Source organism: Mesocricetus auratus, unplaced genomic scaffold, assembly GCF_017639785.1.
Source record: "Mesocricetus auratus isolate SY011 unplaced genomic scaffold, BCM_Maur_2.0 Super-Scaffold_100676, whole genome shotgun sequence".
NCBI lineage: Eukaryota > Metazoa > Chordata > Mammalia > Rodentia > Cricetidae > Mesocricetus > Mesocricetus auratus.
The window spans coordinates 40,064,224-40,084,983 of record NW_024429266.1 but is presented as its reverse complement, the minus strand read 5'-3'; the positions used below and the strand labels follow the sequence as shown (position 1 = coordinate 40,084,983).

General features: G+C 43.6%; 1 long non-coding RNA gene across 1 annotated transcript; it reads right to left on the bottom strand.

Annotated features, from left to right (window-relative positions):
- Positions 1–551: 551 nt before the first annotated feature.
- On the bottom strand, positions 552–19,687 carry LOC121137037. Its single transcript, XR_005874245.1, has 3 exons — positions 19,386–19,687; positions 8,720–8,823; positions 552–946 (listed from the first exon to the last, which is right to left on the bottom strand). It is a non-coding gene; the product is annotated as an uncharacterized LOC121137037 (long non-coding RNA).
- Between the last annotated feature and the right edge of the window lie 1,073 nt (positions 19,688–20,760).

The following is a 20,760-nucleotide window of genomic DNA, read 5'->3' as shown; positions in this document are numbered from 1 at the left end:
CATACTTGAAGATGGTAAACACATGTCAATTGAAGTGTCCAGATGAACACCACCAGCGAAAGTTGAAGGAAGTCAGTAGGCTTTGCTGACTGTAGTATCAAAGAATGAACAGTAAATGAGAATGGTTATGGAATTCCAAATTCAAATTCATCCTGAATTCTTGAGGAGATCATGAAAAGTACATGCTGGTTTCCAACTAGTTCAAGGCACTTACTGCTTTAGAAATGAGACATCATATTTTGTGTCACCAAGCTGTCTTGAGGAAGAAAGGACTTTGGCTCTGCAGGAAATGGTTTGATTACCCTCAGGAATTAAAGGGAAGGGGCAGAAGCAAGTCAGCAGGTAGAAAAGAATTATCGTTATACTGGTATAAAATCTGACTACAAATAGCATTGGCATGTTTTGTATTCAAAACATTATCTTTACAATGGTGAATAAGTATTTTCCAGAATAATTATGGGTCTTACCAAAATACTTCCCTTGTGTGAAACAGATGTGAGCAAGTATATAAACATTGACTCATAATCACTACACTAGAAAAAAAATCCATCCAGTGTCACACATAGCTTTTATTCAGGGCTGGTAATGCCTTCCAGAACTCTTCTTTTATTCTCCACCTCTGCAAACCAATTCTCTTTATGGCTATTGAGTCTGTAAAACCCAGGAATCCACGGCAGCTCAGTTCACAACAAAAGCGACCACCTGACATGCGGGACTGTGTGAAAATACCACAAACCCTCCCGGACTGCGCTAACCTGACTCAACAGTGGACACATTAACGGAATACAATGGTGGGCTTACGGGGTGATTCCAGTTAGCCACTGAACATGAGGTATCTTCTAATTCCTCTGTTGTTTGGAGACTCGTTCAGTTAATTTGCCAGAACACCGAGTGAGCATGAAGCAATGACAAAATGAAGCAATGAAATCATGAGTCAGCTGTCCACCTAAAATAAATGCCATTTAAAAAAATACATATTACTGATTTAGTTTTTATCGTAACAAACAGAACTAGACAAACCTTTTAAACCATAGTAAACAACACAATTCCAGCTTCAAAAAAGGACTGGTCAAGAGTCTTCAAAAATTAAAAAATGCTTCATAAAGGTGAAATCCACTTATTCTACATCATCCCTCCACCAAAGTAAAAAAGTGTTATACATTACTTCTCAAAACAAGATAATTCGAGACTACACTTGCCGACCTTGGTAACACCCTAGAAGGCATTTTGCCTGCCTAACCCCATTTGATACAGGATAAAACTAGAGATCAAGTAAACACAGGCAGAGATCATGTGAGTAAACTTGGATAGACCAGAGGTCACATGACTCCCTCTCCTTTGCTCCTTCCCCACTAGACAGAGTTCACTGCTCTCCTGTCTCCCTTTCTAGTATCTTCTAACCCTCTCCGGATCGTTCCAAGAGACTAACCTATCACCCATTCTCAAAGACTTTGGCTTTTTTAGAAAATAATTAAAGACTTACTTATGATGTATACAGTGTTTTGCCCACATGTATGCCTGCAGGCCTGAAGAGGGCACCATTTCTCAGTTACAGATGGTTGTGAACTACCATGTGGTTGCTGGGAGTTGAACTCAGGCCCTCTGGAAGAGCAGGCTGTGCTCTTATCCACTGACCCATCTCTCCAGCTCCTAGAAAATAATTTTTAACCATAGTGTGGTGGCACATGTCTTTAATCCTAGCACTCAGGAGGCAGAGGTGGGTAAATCGCTGTTGAGTTCAAGGCTGGTCTGGTCTACATAATAAGTTTCAAACCAGCCAGGGCTGTATAGTGAAACCTTGTCTTAAAAAAAAGTCAAGAAAATATATTTTTCTTTTTTTAAAAGATTTAATTATTTATTACATATACAGTATTCTGTCTGCAAATATCCCCACACGCTAAAAGAGGGCACCAGATCCCATTACAGATGGTTGTGAGCCACCCTATGGGTGCTGGGAATTGAACTCAGGGCCTCTGGAAGAGCAGTCAGTCCTCTTAACCTCTGAGCCATCTCTCCATGCCCCAAGAAAAGATATTTTTAAAAATTAGTATGTGGTCTTAACCCAAAATGCAGCCATACCATATTAAGTAGACATAACTTATTGGTTTAGGAAATTCACGGATAAGCAAAAGTTCCTTCTCTTCCAGAGAGTTCCAGGCCTTCCTTGCTGTTTATCTTGTGAGTCTTCAAATGTGCTTATTTCAATCTTGCTCAATTATGACTTCTCTTTTGTTTCTAATCAAAGCATACATTGCAGATACCACGATGAAATGACCACAGTTTGAGATATCTATGTCATAAGCTAATTCCAGAAACAGGGATGCTTTTATGGTAATGAATGGAATCATCACTTCAAAAATTTAAAACATACATTTTAGAAAGTAAAACTGTTTTTTCCCATCAAATCAGAAGGGACTCGAGAATCTGCTCTCATAATTGACTTTCAAGAGATAAAAAGATGTGGAGGAACTAAATCTTAAGATGTCCTTCTATGTAAAATGGTCGGTGAGAGCAGGAGACAGGTATACACTGCCAGGGGCCACTCACACTGCCTCACAGCAGTACCAGCTTCCTTGAGGTGATAGATGTGGTGTTCACCGGGCACTGGCTGCATCCTAGGCTGGGATGTGCCTTTCACGTTGTTTACAACAGCCCTCAAAGATAGAGCCTACTGCAGTGTACCACAGTCAATCTTGTGGGCAGGTTTCTGCTGTCAACCTCACTGTGGCACACTTCCTTTTATTCCTTTGTTTGTTTGGTTGGTTGGTTGCTTTTTGGCTTTTCGAGACAGGGTTTCTCTGTGTAGCTTTGTAGACCAGGCTGGCCTTGAACTCACAGAGATCCGCCTGCCTCTGCCTCCCGAGTGCTGGGATTAAAGGTGTGTGCCGCCAATGCCCTGCGCAACACACTTCCTTAAATTTACCCCAGTCACCTAAATCCCAGTAATCCAAGCGTGAACTATGCTCTCCCCTTCATTCTACAATCCCAGGGAGCTTCATGACTGAAGCCAGAGTTCTGTCTAAATTTCAAAACCATGTCCACTTCCTTTGTTAGAGGAGATGCTGCCTCCTCAAACTTTTAGTTAAATCATGATTTCCTGTTAGGACAGCATTCCCAGTATTTGCCCACCGTCCCCATCCCTTACCACTGGACTCTTTGGCAGAGCACTGCTGAGCTACATGATTTTGAGTGGGAAGAGTAAAGTGGAGAGCCAGACATCCATTGGAGTCAGCATCTCAATCAATGACTAACCTCTAAATATTTTAAAGCACAACCTAATTTGAAACTCCTTTATGCAACCTAGTCCCAAATAAAGTCAGATAGAAGCCCTTATCTCCACCCCCTCACCCCCCAGCCCCGAAGAGGTGTTGCAATGGGAACTTGAAACATTTATCTAGCATTTGGTCAACAGACAAACAGGAATAAAAGACGTCAGAAGGTGCTAAGCCACAAACATGTTCATAACAATAGAGATGTGAGAGGATTGTCCGGAAGCTGATGGTCTCGTTCTCACGGGGAGGGGCCCTCAGAGGATATGCTGCTCTTCATCCATCTTAAGCTAATGTTTACTTTGGTCTGTTTTCACTTCCTCTCCTCTCCCACTTCCTACTAAACATGTCACATTGAACTCCCTTGTCAACATTTAAGGGCCTCATTTAGCAGCTACATTGTGTCTACTTCCTGATGTTACTGAGGGTATCACTGTGTTCACTTTCAAAATAAGTTTGAATTAAACAGTTATTAAACTAAGGTTGTGCCTGAGTTACCCACACCCTTATTCCTCCTCCCAGTCAGTCTCCACACTTTCAAATCAAACCCTGAGAACCACAGGCTGCTCGGTGTGGAACCCTGGCTGCTAGGTGCAATCCTGCACGAGTTTCTCCTTCCGTGACTCCATGAAGACAGAGACAAGATGGCAAAGAACATGCCAATTCCACTCACTATTCCCACATTAGATCTCTCTTTGGATAAACTCTGGAGTGCCCACCTTCTCCTACTTTTGACAATTTCCACCTGTTGTTTGGGATCCTTATTTAAGTCAGATACTGGATATTCTGAATTGACTTTTACTCAGCTTATTTAGTTGTGCCTTTGTTGTTGTTGTTGCTGTTATTTGTGCTTTTGTGGAAAAGAAAGCTTCAATCTCTAAGTTTTCCACAGAATTTTTCACCCTGCTATATTTATAATTTCATATATATATATGAATCTTTCCTATTTTCTTAGTTTTTCTTTCTCTCTAAAAGCTCGGTCTTCATATCCCTGAACCCCACCCCATATCACATTCTTTTGTCTGTAAGGAGGTTGAGATTTTAGCTCCTTTTGAGTCTTATTCCTTGTCTTTGCAGCATCTCTAGTAAAAGCATGAACCTATGGACAGTACTTTGTTCCTGATTGCTTGAGATCTCTTTTGAATGCCAAAAACTTTCTTCAAGTATACAACAGAGAGTGGGATGAAGACTCCAGCCCTCTCCCCTCTACATCCAAAGGCATTGCCGTGTGTCCTTGCATTTCCTGTTAGTAAACAAGCAGAATCCATTTCCTAAACCTCTGAACCAGGGAGACAGTTTATAACTCAGTTTGCTTGGTGCAATTCAACAGATGTAGCAGCGTGCTGATGCTAAGCTCCGGCAGAAAGAAACCTTGTAAGACCGCACATGCTCCCTTTTACCTCTGTCATTCCCATTAACATGTACTTTAGCCTGCTGGTCAGCCAGGAAAACAATGTCCCTGCCATTTTAACTGAGCTCTTCCTAGACTATGAGAAACCCAAAGACCTCTAAACTCAAGAACAATATCAGTCAAGGTCAAACACAGCTATGTGGCAGGCCACCCTAGGCAAGAGAGCAATATAGTCTTTTTATTTATTTATTTTTTATTTAAATTAGCAACAAGCTTGCTTCACCTGTCAATCCCAGCTCCCTCTCCTTCCCCTCCTCCCCTGCCACCACTGTTGTTAAAATGATTAGGTTCCCAGTCAGGGAACCAATGTTGTTAAAATGTCTAGGTTTATCCAGTAACAAGACACAAACCGTGACTAAACGATCCCACGTGGAGTTTTATTGGTAGACAGGGAGGAAAAGGGAGATAAGAGGTAACCAACCCGTGCAGAGCTGAGAGAGACAGAAGACGAGAGTGAAAGAGAGCGTAAGCAGGCAGGAGTCAGTCCTTTAAAGGGGTCCTTGGCACCTGTATGGTTCTCACAGAACTCTGGGCTGGCCTGAGTGCATTCTGCCAGGTAACATGGCAGACCAGTGTAATGCCTCAATCTTTCACCCCCCCCCTCCCTCCCAGCCTCCCACCCAATCCCCACTCCATTCCCCAGGAAGGGTAAGGCCTAGGCCCTCCTCCAAAAGTCCAGGCTGAGAGCATCCCTCATTGTGGGATGGGCACCCAAAGTCCATTTGTATGCCAGGGATAAATACCAATCTACTGCCCAGGGCCCCATATATTGGCCAGGCCTCCTCACTGACAACCACGTTCGGGGGGGTCTGGATCAGTCCCCTGCTGGCCTCCCAGCCATCAGCCGGGTGTCCAAGAGCTCTCCTTGTTCAGGTCAGCTGTTTCTGTGGGTTTCACCAGCCCAGTCTTGAGCCCCCCTGCTCATTGGTCCTCCCTCTCTGCAACTGGGTTCCAGGAGTTCAGTTCAGTGTTCAGCTGTGGGTGTCTGCCTCTGCTTCCATAGTCTTCTTAAGTCCCTGACATTTGTTTTGTTACACAGCAGTATTGTTGCTATTACGACTGATACAGAGGTTATTAATAGCCAATTGTAGAAGGTCATGCAAGCACATGTTAGCCTGTAATGGCTGCTAAAATGGGGGACTGGTCACTACATATGCAGTCAGAACGAGTCTACAAAACAAACAAACAAACCCAAAATGATTATTTCCAGAAGAGGAAAGAGGAAGGGGTGCTAGGTGCACAGAAAATCCTGTATGGTTAGAGTTTGTAAAACATATTCCACAATGCTTAGAACCTAAAATGCACATCAAAACAGTAAATCCTAGAATCATGGTGCTAGACCCAAATAGATAATGATGCACTGTACAATTAAGATCGTCGCCGTTTATTTCAGCAGACATTTGGCTGTCTGTTATGTGATGTGTTGGTCTGTTTAACTGAAAACTGGGACATGAACAATGCTAGTGCTACAGTTATTAATAAGAAATAATAAGAAGACAGACAACCCGGCACATGAATAATTTTGTGTCCTAATGCATGCACGGGTGGTGAGGCAGCATGCAGGAGATCTGGATGTGTTCTGTTGAGCCATCACAATGTGTCAATGGCCAAATCCATGTTTCACTTCATTCTAAGCAAGACTCTGTGGCTGCTTCCCAGCACTGAATCTTTGTTCAGCCTGTCCTTCCAGCCTGTAGCGAACACCTCTCCTTCCTGGCCGCTGTTGCAGAACTCACTCACCACTTCAGACTCAGAGCACTCTGTCTTCCATAGAAAGTACACCCGATAAGTACATCAAAATGCAGACGCGTGCTAAATACAAGTGTCTACAACACCACTCTGGCACTTTAAATGCAACTCATATTACCACCTGTCTATTTCTTTCAATTGTGTGCTTTTTTTTTTCTTTAATGTCTGCCTCCTTTAAGCTTGTTTAGCGATCGCAGAGAACAAATGAAGCCCCAGCTTAGCTCCATCGGAAAACACTTTTGGAGTGTGGACAACGACCCTACACTTCCCACTCTGTCCTCCTACCCTTGTCCTGCCACCCCAGCCCACCCTCATCCTACTTAACCTGAATGCCCAGTCCTCTGAGCTCCCTTCATGACCCAAAAGCCAGGATCCTCCCTGCTTTCCCAGAGCCTCCTGAGCCTTCCAGGTATGCTTTTCCTTTGTAAATATTGTTAGGGCAAAGACTTCAGCAAGCCTTTGATCTACTTAGGAAATCCAAAATCACTCACAGGGAAAACAGAGCCATTACCACTAACTGCATTGTTCTCATTAAAAGCCCACAAGGACTTTGGCAGAAAGGAGAAAAGATTTCAGAGAATGAGTGCTTTCTGCATCATGGTAACCCTTAGCCCAAAGCTCGGTGCCTGCCTCCAACAGATAAAACAGCAAATGGCAGCATCTAAGGAAACAAAGAGAAGAGCTGGAATTTGAAAAATGCCTGCGGGCTAGAGGAGGGATGGTTGGGGAGAAGGGGAAGGCTCTAACGGAGTGCTAAGCATGAACTGAATTTGAACATCGGGCAAAATAGACTGTTTAGAAATCAAGTTTGGATCTCCCATAAAACTGTGATTCACACATTCCTTTCTTAAAGCAAAGGTTTTCCCCAAAGCACCTTAAGGGGAAGAAAAGACCAAGAAAAACAAAAACAAAAGCAAGAACGAAATAGATTTGGTGATGATGGAGTGAAGAGAGAGTAAGGTACAGCCAGCGCATAGTATGCTCTGCGGTTCCGCAGTCATTCTAGAATGTCTCAGAACTAATATATCACCCAGATCTGAAATGCTCGGTAATGGATTGTGTTTTGAAGAAGTGTTTTTAATTAAGTCCAGTGATCTAAGCTTTGATGAGAGGCTGAGAAATCTTAGAGCTTTTATCCTCAATAGCATCTCTCAAACAAATCTGGGATGTATTTCCTATGTAACAGAAAACAATGCATTAGTGGCGTGAATCTTAATAAAGAGCTTTAAGGATCCTGTGTTTATTGAGCCGTTGCTCTGTGTACCTCAGCCGTAATGAAATAATGACTCCATGGGAACTTAATACACTCTGGGAACGATTCTTGAACGCTGTACCCAGGGAGCCTAATAATGTAATTTGAAGAAACTGTGTCTGAGGAACAGGAAAACAACCCAAGTTGTTATCTCTTATTGAGTCTATTTTCTCGAAGAGAATCCTGAGAAAACAAAAGATGTTTTGTTTGAAGTGGGGCTTTTTTTTTTGTCTTCTTCAAGCTTGAGAGGAGAAAACAAAAATCCCTTTGAAGTATTTACAAATTAAACATCTCTGAAGACTATTTCTTCCTTTATATTATCCAAAATATTTAGTAATTCTGTAATGGGATAATTATTTACTTGACATTGATGTATGCTTGGAGGTAGGCATTGCAGAAGACACAAAGGAAATCGACATCACCTGGGAACAATCAGACCAGATGACTTGGGATTTACATTTACATTTCAGCAGAAACCCTGAGATTCCTTGGTGCTTAAAGGCTTGAACAATAGTTTGTTTATACATGGGAACTGCATGGGCCTTGCTTTGTTTTTTAATGTTGTTTTGAGATTCTAATTCCAGAAGTTGTTACTTAATGTATGTGGGGTTTTCCCAAAGAGCCCAGGATTAATTCCAAGGAACATGGTTTCTGAGAACCACCTCCTTGGGTTCGCCGAAGCCAGCCCACCCACCCTTTCCCAGGAAGTGTTGATGCCATTTCCCTTCTCTTGCATCCTCTGCATTGCCTTGCTCCAGAACAAGCAGACACCACTGAAACCGTTTTCCAGGGGCTAGCTTTTGCTCTCTGGTGCAGTTAGTACAATTGTATCTTTAGCCTGATTCTCACTCTTCTTAAAAGGAAAGCACAGGTGCCATCCATAAGAAAAAACTATCAGGAACAAAATTAGTGTTAACCGAAAAGTGTGTTGCCTTTTATGCATTGAACCCCCTTCCCCAGGACACCACTGAAGTCCTTACCCACCCCCTCCAGGACCCCACTGGAGTCCTTATCTAGAACCTCAGAATGTGATCTTACCTGGACATAGACGTAACTGCTGATATAAATAGCCAGGATGATGTCATACCATGGTAGGATGGGCCTTAGCACTAGGTGACCGATCTCACAGGAAACAGCACACCCTATAGACATGGAGGCAGAAGTTGGATCAAGGCATCCGCCAGTCAAGGAACCTGAGGGGTTACCTTCAGCCAGGGAAGGCAGAAGACTAAGTCGGATTCTCCCCTGGAGCCTTCAAAGAAAGCAGGACCCACTGTTACACTGACTGCAAACCCTGAGCTCTACATCTATGAGAGAACAAATGTCTGCTGTTAAAAGCCAGAGGGACCCTGTTAAAAAAAAAAAAGCTAGAGATAACCCAGTATCCCCGATTTTGCTTAAATAGATAGGGAGCTATTAGGATGGGTTTGGGTTTTCTGTGTTACATCTAAGACTCGAAGGCTACATACACCCTGTTTGTAACAACTAAGTTGACTTTGCCCCAGCATTCTCAAATTTGACAATGGCAAATAACAAGGGAGAGGAATTATAAAGGGGAGAAGCAAGGGACTAGAGTTCTGGGAGGACAAAGCACTGGGGTGGGAGGGGATGGGGGCAGCATAAATCCCGAGGACAGAGAAGAGGCTACATAACACAGGGTTTGTTACGAATAAGTAATTTTGTTTTTGTTTTTCAAGACAGGGTTTCTCTGTGGCTTTGGAGGCTATCCTGGAACTAGTTCTTGTAGACCAGGCTGGTCTCGAACTCACAGAGATCCACCTGCCTCTGCCTCCCGAGTGCTGGGATTAAAGGTGTGCGCCACCACCTCCTGGCTGAATAAGTAGTTTTAAACCAGACTGGAAATGTCATATCATGACAGAAGCACATTGTTTTGTGATTATGCCAGTCTATTAAATTCTAGCAAATATGTGCAATTTTAAAGAAGCCATACTATGTTCATGGAGTGAAACTAGTGACAAGTGTTAGGAGCAAGCTGTATCTGAAACAGAGGGACATGCTTGTCTTTCCACAATGTCATTTTATTGGGTAAGAATGAATTAACAAGATACTGCAGCTTCAGTGGCCGGATACTATATATATATATATCCTTATATAGTACCATACGTAGCAAAGGTGTCAACAGGCAAATAACAAATAGTCCTAAAAGACAAGAACTTGACAACTAATAGGATTGCCACTAGTCTGTAGGAGTAAAGCAACTAAACCACAGCTGCAGAAGCTGTTGTGCTTCCGTGGCTCTCTGCTGGGGCTGCTAGAGTTTCTGTGGTTCTCTACCGGAGCTGCTATGGCTGTCTGCTGGGGCTGTCTGCTGTGGCCACTGTGGCTATCTTCTGTGGCTGTCTGCTGGGGCTGTTTGCTGTGACTGCTGTGGCTGCCGTGGTTGCCCGGGCTACTGGGGCTGCTGTGGTTGCTGCTGAGCCATACATTCAGGATGGAGGGTCACTTGAGCAGGTCATAGCAGTAGTTAGACTGAACAGTCAATTCTCTACCCTCAGTGCCCTGATGTACACGCTAGGTGGTCAGGTAGCTGGTTGCTATGTGTCTAGACAACAGTAGGACAGTAGACACTGTCACCTGCACAGTGTTAGGTGTCTAGCTCCTTATGAGGTTGGGATAAAGGAGTTTCATTCTTTCCTTGATCTGGTGTGCCTCTTACATTCTCAGGTCTGGTTTTCCTAATACAATTTTAATATGCCCATATGGCCCTATGTTTTCAATTAATTCTGCTGATATATGTATAAGGGGTACCCTTTCTACTTCTAGGAAGAAATCATTTGTCACTCTGTGTCAAGTAGGTGGTGCCTGATATACGCTGCTGGTCACATGTCCACTCCGGTACGGAATTATCCTCTGTCCCCAAAATGGATTTGACAGCTGTTTGTAAAATGAAGTCTATGGGACAAAGCAGTCAGAAAAGCCATGTTTTGCACAATATGGAGTAACTTGGGGCAGGCACAGCCTAATCTCAACTCAGCAGCTTTCCATGAAGGTTGGTATGAGACTCATAAGGGTCCAGGACTGATGAGGAGCATCCAGTAATCATTACTCACTAATGGAAAGCAGAATACAGAGGACTGAAAACAAACTAGTTCCAGAAGTTTCCTTCAGGCCTCCTCTTTATTAAAAAGTTAATATTTTTATCATTTCTGCTAAATTCTACCTTGACCTTAACCCAGAATAGAAAATGGCAAATAGTTGATCAAAACGACAATGGTAACAGAGGCCAAGTCTTCAGAGGAGAGTATCCGGGAGCTACTGACATGGGCCAGCGCCCTGACAAGCACAACACGCAGGACTCTGGGAGCTCAGCAGTTTCTGTTCAACGCCATAAAAGTATAGAGTAGATCTTAGTACTCTAGCACACTTCAAGGCAAGAAGCCTGATGCCGCGGACATTTATCACGTTTTCAGCTGCTAATCATTCAGAATGCCTTCTGTATAAAGCTGTATATACTCAGGGTCCTGGACCTTCTAATCCAGGATCTAAATCAGCAACGTTTAAACTGAGACACGCTGGAGAGAGGCCCTGGAGGAGAAGCAGCCAGGGCTGAAGCTAACTCTCCCAGAAAAGCAGAACCCCAGGCATGAAGCCTGGGGACCAGGATCCACACCAAGCGGCTTCATGGGACTTACTATGTAATTCAGAGCTCTCTGCTCCCCAACTTTGATTTTTGATCCATATATAACTACCCTGCGGGGTTCAAACAGACGGCACCTCTATTCCGTAGAATGCCAGCTTCACCTAAATGTTAGGGGTTAATTAGATTATCTACTTGGGGGCGGGGGATCCATCTTTCATTGTCAGTCTAAATTCCCTTGCAGCTCTAAAAGTTTTTGCCACCATTATGACAGTTGTGTGAGAGAAACGCGGCTGCTTCACATTCATCAACGAGTACATAAGAGCGCCCTCTGGAGTTCCAAACGGACCTGCGATGTGATGCCTTGAAGGCTGTGGGCAGTGGAGGAGCCCTGGACACTACCCCCATTCCCCCACCCCCACCTCCCCCGCCCTCCGCAGCTCCCCCGCTCCCCCCAACCCCCGAAAGACCGTAAAGCTCTCAAGCCTTAGCCACTTGCTCTCTTTCTCCACTGAATGCTGCTAAGCAAAAGAAGAAAGGTGTTCTTTGGACCGATTTAATCGAGTTCTGCAGAGCTGTTCTATAGAGTGCCCTCAGAGAAGGTTAAGAACACGCGTGTATTCATGACTGCCACGTGAATGTGAGAAGTCATTACCGTCCAACGCACTGGCAATTCATTCACACATTGCAAGGGCACTTTTAAAAGGTAGTTACATAAAAAAGAAAATTGAAAACCACCAAATTACACAGGACAGGTTCCCTGCCACCCAACTAGCTGTGGTTATCTTGTTTTCCCAGTCTTTATGCTAACAAAAGGCTCGTGTTCCTTGGCAGTTATCAGAAAAGGGCAGTAATTTTCTTTTCACTTGCACATAAGCCATCTCGTTCACTGAGATTTAAGGAGATTTATTTCTATAATCTAGAAGCTATTCGGCGGATCTGATAAGAGCAGTTTCTTTACAATGTGACACGGAGAAACCGCCTTTAAAGGGTCATTGTGGGGATACTTCTCATAGGGAAGGGACACACCCTGTGTGCTACAGTTAAATGGAAGAAGTTCTAAGAAGACAGCATGCACACAATCCAAAGGCCTTCTAAAAAATGCATTATATAAGCCGGGGTGGTGGTGGCCCATGCCTTTAATCCCAGCACTCAAGACTCAGAGGCAGGAGGATCTCTGAGAGTTCAAAGCCAGCCTGGCCTACAAAGTGAGTCTGTGACAACAAGGACAGCCAGGGCTGTTACACACGCAGAGAAACAACGAAACAAATAACAATGCATTATATTTTCCCTACACACAAAAGAATTTGGGAATGCATTTTAAATAGAAACCTCTTCCAAACCAGAGTCCCACACTCCTTTCACTGGTTTAAGAACCCGTCAAAACATTCATTGTCAAACATTTAATACAACACTTGAAAATACTGATGGTTGGTTCTGATTTAGTTGGGTAATAAAAAGTTGGAAGTACAAACCTGAAGTTGTACAATGAATAGTAAAACTTCACGGCTCCTAAGATGCCATGTGACATCAGAAAATGCCTCTTGAGTTTAGCAGTAGAAGCGCTGGGATGGACTTTGCTTTTATTCTTCCCAAAAACACCTGTACTGAGTCCCTGCCAAACACCAAGCCCTTTCCTAACTAGCATTGCTGAGCAATAACTTTGGGTAAAACAGACATCATCATTGCTGTCACAGAACTTGTGGGACATGAAAAACTTCCCATTTAATTATAATTATAGTAAGTACCACAAGGCAAAGAACAAGGTGTAATTAGAAAATGACAGGAAAAGACTAATGCTGAGCCAGAGGACTTCAAGCCTCCCTGAGGAAGCGACATTTAAACTAAATGTGGCACATGAGTTAGACAGGCAGGTAGGGGTCAAAGGGCAAGGCAGGGTAGTATTCGAGCAGAGAACTTGGCAGTGGCAAGCAAAGACTTTAAAACAGAGCATGTGTGAATGTCAGAAGGACAGAGTGGTCCAAAGGGTTAGAACATGGTGGACAAAAGCTCAGTGGGGTGGAGGGGACATGGGGTCACATCACACAGATCTGGACAGGTTCGGGGGTGAGTTACTAGGCACGAGAGGATTTTAAGTACAGGGCTGAGATTATTTTTATTGAGTGGCCACTTCAGCTTCAATATGGAAACAGGATGAAGAGAAAGGGGTAAGAAACCTTGCAGAAGGCCACAGTAGGATGGGAAGAGGCACTTGGCATGAAGACTTAGTGAAATGGGATCCGCCAGAGTCTGGATCTCTACGTGCAGCAGAGGTTCACAGAAAAGCACTTGGCCCCAACCTGTGGTGCTGTTGGGGCTGGGGGGTTAAAAGGGAAGGCCTGGTGGGAGGAAGTCAGATCATGGGAATGTGTTTTAAAAGGGGGGTTGGAGCCCCAGACCCCTGCTTTCCCTAACCCCTCAGCCAGCTTGGCGGCTTCTGTGCTCTCCAACATGATGTGTTTCCTCTCCACAGGCCCAAAGCACAGAACCCACAACCCTTAGGCCTGAATCCCCTAAACACAAGAGCCAAACTGTACCCTCTTTCTTTCTACATTGATTATCTCTGGTGATTGTTATAGAAACAGAAAGCTAACTAACAGAACCCAAGTGGCTTAGAGAAGGAGTGGGTGTAGGAAGTGAGAGAGAAGAGAGTGTTAGTCAGGGACTAGGCCTCGGTTTACATAAGAAACTGGGAAGATGGGAGACGGGATGACGATTAATAGAAAGAGGGGTCAGAAGAGGAGGGAAACTTTAGTTCCGTACCTTATGTTAGTGATCCAGCAGACTCTTAAGTACAATGGGCTTGATCTCTATGCAGAGAAGTCTGACCACTTCCCAATTATAAATTCAGACATGAACCTTTTTAACTCCAAACTCTCTCATTATCTTCATAATGGCACGTGACACTTATTTGTACCATAGAATGAAGGGAAATGTGGACAATGCAATGACTATAAATGTCTCATGTATGTTAAAGTTCCATGTAGACATACCAAGCTCCTAATTATCACAGACAACATTGCACAATGGTACAAAAAAAGAAGTAAGAAATGTGTGCATTAGCCAGGCGTTGGTGGTGCATGCCTTTAATCCCAGCACTCGGAGGCAGAGGCAGGTGGGATCTCTGTGAGTTCGAGGCCAGCCTGGTCTACAAAGCGAATTCCAGGACAGCCTCCAAGACAATACAGAGAAACCCTGTCTCACACTAAACCGCAGTGTTTCTATGTGTTCTCATTGGCAAACATATGCACGTTTAAGAAGAGCTGGGGAGAAGGGGAAGGAGTGGTATACAAATAAAAGGAAAAGCATTCATGACTTGTATGCTCCAATGTTTGTTAAATTTAACTGTTCTCTTAAAAACGTAAACTCACCAAATGATGTCATGGGAATTGTACATTAAAATATTCTTCTCCCTTTAAAAAAAATGTAAACTCATGACTCATGAAACATAAATGTGTCAAAAATGTTATTTAGTCCATTGACAAGGGACCCAGAAAGACATAATTAATAATAGTGATAGCCAGTTGGTGGAGAATACAAACAGATATGTGTATATAAAGGGTTAACTCAGCAATAATCTCTGGGTTATTCAACCTCTGCACGCTACAAGCATAACACTCAGGAGATGACCTCTGCTAAGACTGTGTTTATCTATCTGATGTACTGGACCACACAGTGGGTGTTTGATCTCTGGGGCATGGAGAACAAGTAGCTAATGTCAAGAAAGCACTGTGTGCCTGTGTACCTGGCTTCTAACGGAACACTCTGATCTCCAATGCTCAGGTGAGCCACCCAGTCTCCCAAAATTCAGGTGTGTGCCAGGCTTCACCACTCCAGAAAAAGGCTGCCTGCGCAAGCCCTTGGGAGAGGTTTGCTGATCCTTCCAGTGAGATGTCCAGTGTGAAGGTGGTTTGGGGGAGTCATCATCTATTGCACAAACAGAAGAGGGCACTTTTACAGCATGCCTGGAAATTATCTGTGTGTTCACTGGACAAAATCGTTTGTCTTATTATTATCACTTTCTTTGATTTGCAGTTATACAACTGTCAAAGGCATGGACTCCCATCGAGTTAAGTAACTCCACGGGTACACTAGGAAAGGTATGGCATTTGACTGTAAGGGCACCCCCATTATTCCTCCTGATTTCAAATTCTTTCATAATTGTCTCTGGCATATTCACCAAATTACTACTCCCTAAGGAAGACTTTGGTCCAAGTCAAGCAATGAAGAATCCTCAGTGCAAAGTACTCATTTCTTAATGGTGATCTTCACTTGAATTTTTCCAAGAGTTAATTCTTTATGATCCTCCATTTAATTCTTTATGAACCATCAATTCCGTATGAGTTAAACAAAAATCTGTTCACTTTTTCTTGAAAAAGATTCATAATTCTGGGTGTGCTAGTTAGTTTTTTTTTTTTAAGTTTAAATTTAGATTAGAAACAAGGTTGCTTCACAAGTCAGTTCCAGGTCCCTCTCCGTTTCCCTCCCCTCCTCCCGTGCCCTCCCTCCAACCCCCCCAATATCCCCTCATTTCTCCAGGGAGGGTGAGGCCCTCCATGGGGGTGTCCATAGTCTGTCATTTCATACAGGGCAGGGCCTAGACCCTCCCCCAAGAGGTCAGGGTGAGAGTGCATCTCACAATGTTGGACGGGAGTCTAAAGTCCATCTGTATACTTGGGATGAGTACTGATCTACTGCCCAAGGCTCAATAGATTCCCTAGGCCTCCTCACTGACAACCACATTCAGGGGGTCTTGATCAGTCCCATGCTGGATTCCCAGGCATCAGCCTGGGATTCAAGAGTTAACCCTTGTCAGGTCAGCTGTTTCTGGGGGTTAAACCAGCCCAGTCTTAATCCCTTTGGTCATCAGTCCTCCCTCTCTGTTACTGGCTTTCTTGAGTTCAGCTCAGTGTTTAGCCATGGGAGTGGGCCTCTTCTTCGATCAGCCACTGAATGAAGGTTCTGTTTCCCAGACTCTCTGGCCATGGGATTCTGTGCCATTCCTAAACTTGAATCCTCCATCCCAGGCACCAGCACTTCCCAAGTTAGAATTCCCTGTGGAACTTTTAGAACTTCACTGCCCTGGTGTTTGCAGGACTGGTTAAAGAGTCAGGGGTTGGGGGGGTGGAGGCTCGGGGTCTAGGTCCGGTGCGCTGGGTGGGGGTGGGGGGGCTGTCAGGGTCGCCAGCCCCAACCTCAGTGTCTTCTAACAGCTCTCCAGGCGATTGCATGGTTTCGTACAGGTTAACAATCCCTGGGGTGCAAACAGGTCTGGTCTTCAATTTGGAGCTTCCAGAAAATGCTGCTCACAGACTCTTCTCTCCGTAGAAAACAAACAAAAAAACAACAGCAACAAACAGGTCAAGGTGTAACTTACATTCCTTTTTATCATGTGTAGGGTTTGCAAATTATGCTGAAACCTCCCCCCCCCCAAAAGGGTTGAATGTGACAGAACATAGATTAACTTCTCAGTCAGGAACAAATTCCTTTGCAGACAAGTCACATTCTTTGTGTCTTGGTTCCCACACAGATTCCCAGGGTGCCCTGAGCGATTCTGTTTACTTTAGTCTCTATCAGCAAGGCCAGAGTTATCAGGTGTCTGTTAAATTTAGGTTTAGGAAAACGGCTGCTATTCCTTTGCCAACGGCTGGCTAAGCAATTAACAGGAGAGATTGGTACTAAGACACAGTTTTTAAAACAGCGTCCTCGAACCTTTCCCTCCTTTAGAGACAGAAAGGTCTCATGCCTCACACTAGACCAATACTCCTAGACAGAAGACAAATGAACAAGAGAAAAGCAAAACAAATTTAACCAATTCCAACTTGCAAGTGACAAAGGAGCTTTCGGAAGTAAAGATCCACAGACCCAGTGAGTCCATTTTTAAAACTTAGATCCCATGAAAAATGGACAGCTGTGGAGGAATGCCAGTGGGCAAAGGAGGAGGAGGATATAATGTGTTAAATAAAGGGGAAAGCCCAAAGGGCCTGTCAGGATTCTTTACAGCCTTTCGGACAGCTGCTTCCTCCCAGCGATAGGGCTGGAATGAGGGAGTGATGGTCTGTGTCACACAGGGAGGTCTGGGCCTGGACAGGCCTCAGCAGGGAAAAGTGCTTGCCACACGGACCCACGGAGTTCCATCCCTGGGCCCCGTGTTGGATGACTCCTCAAAGTTGGCTTCTGACTTCTACATAAAAGGAAGGGGAGAAGGAAGATGGGGAAGGATTGGGACTTTACTGGTTTTGTGTGCCTAAATGCTTCCCCTGTTCACGCATCCGTTCATGCCTTCTCTTCCCCTTCAAATACCTTCCATACGAGGGCTTCTTTTCCTTCCTCCCCTTCTCTTCCTTTACTTCCTTCTACACGGTGTTCTTTGGCTGAAACTCTTCATTTTGAAAGCCGGTGTCAGAAACTTGCTCAACATTTCCCATTTATTTTTCTCCAACCCACGTCTGAGTTTCATCCCAAGGGCCTCTCCTAGGCTTCAAGTGTCTGTTCCTTAAAAAGCTATCTCAAAACCCATATTTAGGGGCCAGAGCGAAGGTTCAGCAGTTAAGAGCACTGGCTGTTCTTGCAGAGGACCCAGGTTTGATTCTCAGCACCCACATGATGGCTCACAACCATTCAGTGGGGGGGGGGCAGATATGACACCCGATTCTAGCCGATTCTAGCCTCCTGAGTGCCAGGCAAGCAAATGGTTCCCAGACATACATACTGACAAAACATTTATAAGTGTAAAATAAAATAAAGATAAAATTTAAAAAGTAGTATTTGCTTCCTCCACGGTCATTCTTTAATTCTTTCTCCATAAATAGGCAGAACTCTTTTTTTTTTTAATGATAGTCTGAAGACAAATGAGTTTTCTGAAAATCTGAATCCAGTGCTGCTGGATTTGTGTCCGTGGGAGGATGAGGATACTAGAAACTTTTAATGAAAACAGAAAAAAGAAAATAGACCAGAAAACATATTAAAATGAGGCTGGTGTCCCTTTGAGAACGATCACTGCGACCTTTGCAAGAAAAGGAAAAGCATTGTTTACTACACAGTGGAAGAGGTGTGAGGAGAATAAATCAGGCCCGTGGAACACTTTCAACTTAGGAAAACAGAGCTGTCTGAAGCAGTGGTTTAGAACTTTATCTCCACCAAAAAACAGGTGAGAAGAAAGGCAACCGCAACAGACAAGCTCAGCTCTGCCATCTACTGCCTGCCTAGCAAGAGAAGCCCTGCTCGGTGGAGGCCAGCATCTGCCCCCACCCCTCACCACACTCCTAAGGTGCTTGCTACCTGCTTACAGAAAGATGGGAAGCTACTGAAATCACATCTGGATGAAGCAACAAGGTTCATGTCAACAGAAAGCAGATGCTAGGATGCAACTAACCCAGTGAATAATTAAACAAAGCCATGATTCCATCAGTTAAATCAATAATTATTAGCCAATTATTAAACCAAGTCATTCACATATATATATGTGCAAGAAGCATATACATGTATATATTAATAATTTACCTGTAAAAATTAGACCACTTTTAGTCAGGCAGTGGTGACACATGCCTTTAATCCCAGCACTTGGGAGGCAGAGGTAGGCCAGTCTCTGTGAGTTCAAGGCCAGTCTGGTCTACAGAGCAAGTTCCAGGACATCCAGGGCTGTTGCACAGAGAAACCCTGTCTCGAAAACAAACAAAAGAATTCGACCACTTTTAAAGATCCAGAGAAACCCCTTAGAGAGCTCAGAACATGTGGAACGCAGCCCTGTGTGTCTCAGCTTCTTCAGTCGCATGGTCCTGAAGGTGACCGACAAGCTGCCTGCTCTTTATTTATCTTCAAAGAAAGCTAGAACTTAGAGCAGGAAGCTAGGACCAAGCATTTCAGGTCTCTCTCTCTCTCTCTCTCTCTCTCTCTCTCCCTCCCTCTCTCCTCCCTCCCTCCCTTTCTCCCTCCCTGTCTCTCTCTTTTTTTGGCACCATCATTATTAAAGAACAAAATTATAAAGAGCATAATTTAAAAGATTATATTGTCTTCTCATCACCAAAAGATGGACTTTCTAAGCTAAATTCTACCTTGAGTCATGTTTTGACAACAAAATTTGTAGCCAACAATAATAGCACTTACTCTTATTTGAAGTAAAAGCAGAGACCACATTCTCTACTTCCTTCTCTGGGTTTCTAGTTCTGATAGTGAGAAGAAACACTAGGAGTGTCGGTCATGTCTGACCTCTGTGGTGATGATCTCTTGCCAGCTGCCTGCACTCTTAGTAAGAAGTGAGTACTGTAAAGCCAAGGCTCAGAGCTTCATTTGTGAGTCACTTGTCCTGCCAAGTCTTGGTTTCCTTCCCTATAAAAGTCTCTCTGTCAGAATTTCACTAACTGTGATTGTTTGTGAAAGTTAGGGCAGTGGTAGCTGCCTTTGTGGATGTTTTTCTGACCAGTCAGACTTCTGCTTGTGGTAAGAAAACCATATCCCTCTACATTTTGTTTTCCAAATTTGTTGTATTGCTCACCTAATTGCACTTAGTCCTCAGGCGTATCTCCAAGACATCAGTAGCAGTAATCCCCCTACACATACCTTTTATAGAGAAAATAGCAGACATCCAAAGAAGCCAAGTGGCTTACCAAAGAGTGAACAGCAGCAATGCCATCCTAAAGCCCACACCCCAAATTTTTACTATAGAATTTCTCAAACCTTTCCTACTTGTGATCCCTTTGTGCCTGAGAAATTTTTGCACAGCCCCAGGTATGTAGGTATAGAAAACAGGTATGCAAATCAAGCATTCAATGATAAGAAATTTATCTTAAAACAGTTCTTTGGTATACAAGTAGTTCTACTACTTATTAAAGATGAAAATGAATCTGCAAACTAATGAGATAATGTGCTTTCTAGATATTGCACAAAGAATCCAATCTTGCTAGGTGTGGTTGTGCCTGACTTTAATCCCAGCACTCAGGAGGCAGAGGCAAGAGGATCTCTAAGTTCCAGGATAGCCTAGTAGTCTACACAGTGAGTTCCATTACAGCCAGAGCTATGCAGAGAGACCTTGTCTCCAAAAAAGAATAATAATCCAATTTTGGCTGAATATTTGATGGAGTGGAATATAGAACATCTTCAACATTTTCCAGAGTTGTAGATGTTTTAATTTTATAAGCATCAATGCTGAGAACCATTGTATAGTAAAACAGTACTAAGTACAGAAGTGCATCTATGGCCATTTTAGAAAATGTTGGAAATTCTATCCTAATCCAAAGGCAAGATCCATTTAATGATTACATGACTCTAGTCAGTATCTCACAAAGAAAGCTTTAAAAATCAAATATCCTGACAATGCACTTCTAAAATGTACTAACTTATTACATGCTGTGGAATGATGGTAGAGAAATATTAAAAGTCTTTGCTTTCAATAATTAAATCATCATATTTCTACAGAAGCAGAAAACATTGTGTGCATGGTGACAATGCTATAATCCATTACCACAAAACAGTCTACACCCTG